Source organism: Vespa mandarinia, chromosome 14 (assembly GCF_050613455.1).
Source record: "Vespa mandarinia isolate Hongniang chromosome 14, ASM5061345v1, whole genome shotgun sequence".
In the NCBI taxonomy this organism is placed as follows: Eukaryota; Metazoa; Arthropoda; class Insecta; order Hymenoptera; family Vespidae; genus Vespa; species Vespa mandarinia.
In genome coordinates, this window is record NC_140823.1 from 3,337,501 (window position 1) to 3,340,021 (window position 2,521).

The 2,521-nt window shown below is 28.5% G+C and overlaps 1 protein-coding gene across 1 annotated transcript in view; it reads right to left on the reverse strand.

Annotated features, from left to right (window-relative positions):
* The window catches only part of Glurb (metabotropic glutamate receptor B), a 156,619-nt gene extending 155,719 nt beyond the window's left edge, over nucleotides 1–900 (reverse strand). The window contains exon 1 of the mRNA XM_035862138.2: nucleotides 132–900. The gene's annotated coding sequence lies outside the window, so the exon portion shown is untranslated. The remainder of the gene's footprint in view (nucleotides 1–131) is intronic.
* Between the last annotated feature and the right edge of the window lie 1,621 nt (nucleotides 901–2,521).

Genomic DNA, 2,521 nt, shown 5'->3' on the forward strand with positions numbered 1-2,521 from the left:
GCGAAACTTTCTAAGTAATGGCAAGTTTTTATCCACAAAATATCTAATAATATATATATATATATATATATATATATATATATATATATATATATATATACATAGATATTATCGTAGGGAATGATTCTTACCTTTAGTCAAAGGATCGACCTCTCGTATTTTGGTTTCCATTTATGTGAAAATTCACGTCTATTCTCATATCCGGTCCACGATTGCATCTGCTGCACCCACAAAAACTCATATCATAGGATCTCACGTTAGACATTCTTAAGAAATACGATCGAAGTTAATCAAATCTCATAATGAAGATTTGCGTATAAAGAAAAGGTAACATCATTGGAACACACGGTTAATGATAATCACGAGAGTAGAAACAAAACAAAAAAAATAATGACAACTCATCGGAATGATTTTAATCGTTTAAGATGAATATTAAGTCGATGTTAAGAGAAAAAAGAAAGAAGAAAAAAGGAAAAAGAAAAAAAAAAAAAAAAAAGAATTGTATTGCTTTGAAATCACACGTTATAAATTATCATACGTCATATTTATCAATTTTTTTATGAAACACTAATGAAATCGTCGCGTTTTCCTTTTAATGAAAATAAATGAAAGAGAGAGAGAGAGAAAAAAAAAAAAAGAAAGAGTATAATGAGTAACGAAGGGACGAAAACGACACGAAGAAAATCGAAGAAATTCGGAGTATTTCCTTTCTTTTTTTTTTTTTTCTTTTTTTTTTCTTTTCTTTTTTTCTTTTTTTTTTTTGCTTCTTTCCTTTTCTCTCCCTTTTCTCGCGTTCGGAGGAAAAGTTTGTTGGATTGATCGATTGCTATCGCGAAAAGGTTTCGATTCTCGAGCGATTCGATCTCTCAGGAAACGGACTAGAAGTAAGGTCCAACCGAATGTAGATACGCGCGTATACTGAAGTTACTCGTGGATGCGAGGGCGCCGGCTTCAACCCAGACGCAACCCCTCTTTCGTTCCAGCATCCAAAGAGCCACGCGCGTTTTCTCTCTTGTCCCATCTCATTCATTCGTTTTACTTGTGTTTATCTCTTTCTCTCTCTCTCTCTCTCTCTCTCTCTCTCTCTCTCTCCGTTTTCTTTTTTTTTTTCTTCTTTCGTGTTATCCTTTTTATTGGTGTCGTAAAAAAAAAAGCAGTGAATTTATTTGGGATGTCACAGTTAGATACGGCTATGTTGCTGATCGTTTAGAGTTACTATTCTTTATTTCTCTTATCCTTTATTCCTTCTCTTTTTTCTCTCTACAGAGAAAAAGAGAGACAGAGAGAGAGAGAGAGAGAGAGAGAGAGAGAGAGAGAGAGAGAGAGAGAGAGAAAGAGACAGAGATACAGAGATATCGTAATCTTGCTTGCAGGATGTTTCTTACTATTGTTAATTCTCTTGTCACATTCTCTTCTAATTACGTACGCACTTTATCAATATGTCATGTGCATTAAAAACATACTGATATTTGATATCATTATCTGAAATATTAGTTTGTGCGTATTTGTAATATGTAAATCTCTTTTAGAAAAAAAAAAAAAAGAATACAAAATGAAAAAGAACTTCATCAGCTTTTAGAAATATTCTTTTGATAATATCAATCGTTTCGATCTGACATCTAAATGTTATCTTCTATATTATTGTTCAATGAAAAAAAAAAGATGATTTATTGTTAGATAAAATTCATTGTGTACTATAAATTTGCTATTCTTCGTTTAAAAGTAGTAATGAGTTTTTTCTTTTTATTAAATTTTTATAAAATAAATAATTATAAAAATGTAGGAATTTTAAGTTAATTAATTAAGTTAATTAATTAAGGAAATTAAGTTAATTAATATGTTGGTAAGTTTAATTCGTTTATTAATATTAAAATGCATTCGTAATTAGCAACGTAATTATTGAGGAAAAATAATGAACGTACGTAGTATCATCAAACGTAGATTTAATAATTTGTCTAGTAACTTGGCATATGATAATAACATCGGTGCGTTGAACTTAACTATAGAAATTCTCTTCCAAAGTATCTCTATTTTGATATCGAGCTAATGATTTACCAAAATTGTTGCAAAAATAAAACATAAGATATGTGAACATATTAAAGTGAAAATGTACATTTCATAAAATTTGCCAGACAAAATTAGTTAAATGCTAAATGAAACTTCATTTAATGAATACTAAAGACGAACTTTTAAAACGATAAAAAGTCCCATTTCTATTTGTGGTTTTTTTATTCAATGTTTTAAATAAAAAAATATAATCACTATACATAATTTATACGTATATAATTAATAATTTTCTACTAAATATCCAGTAGAGACAGCAGGAACTTTAAGTATTGCAATATCTCGTTGGTTTTGATTTTACGCTTGAGATATCAAACATATATATTTAATTCTTACGTTTGTTCAGATAAACTTTAACTCTTTATTATATATATATATATATATATATATATATATATATATTAACAATTTAAAATGAATTTCGATAAATCACTTTGGAATTATATTCGTTTTATTC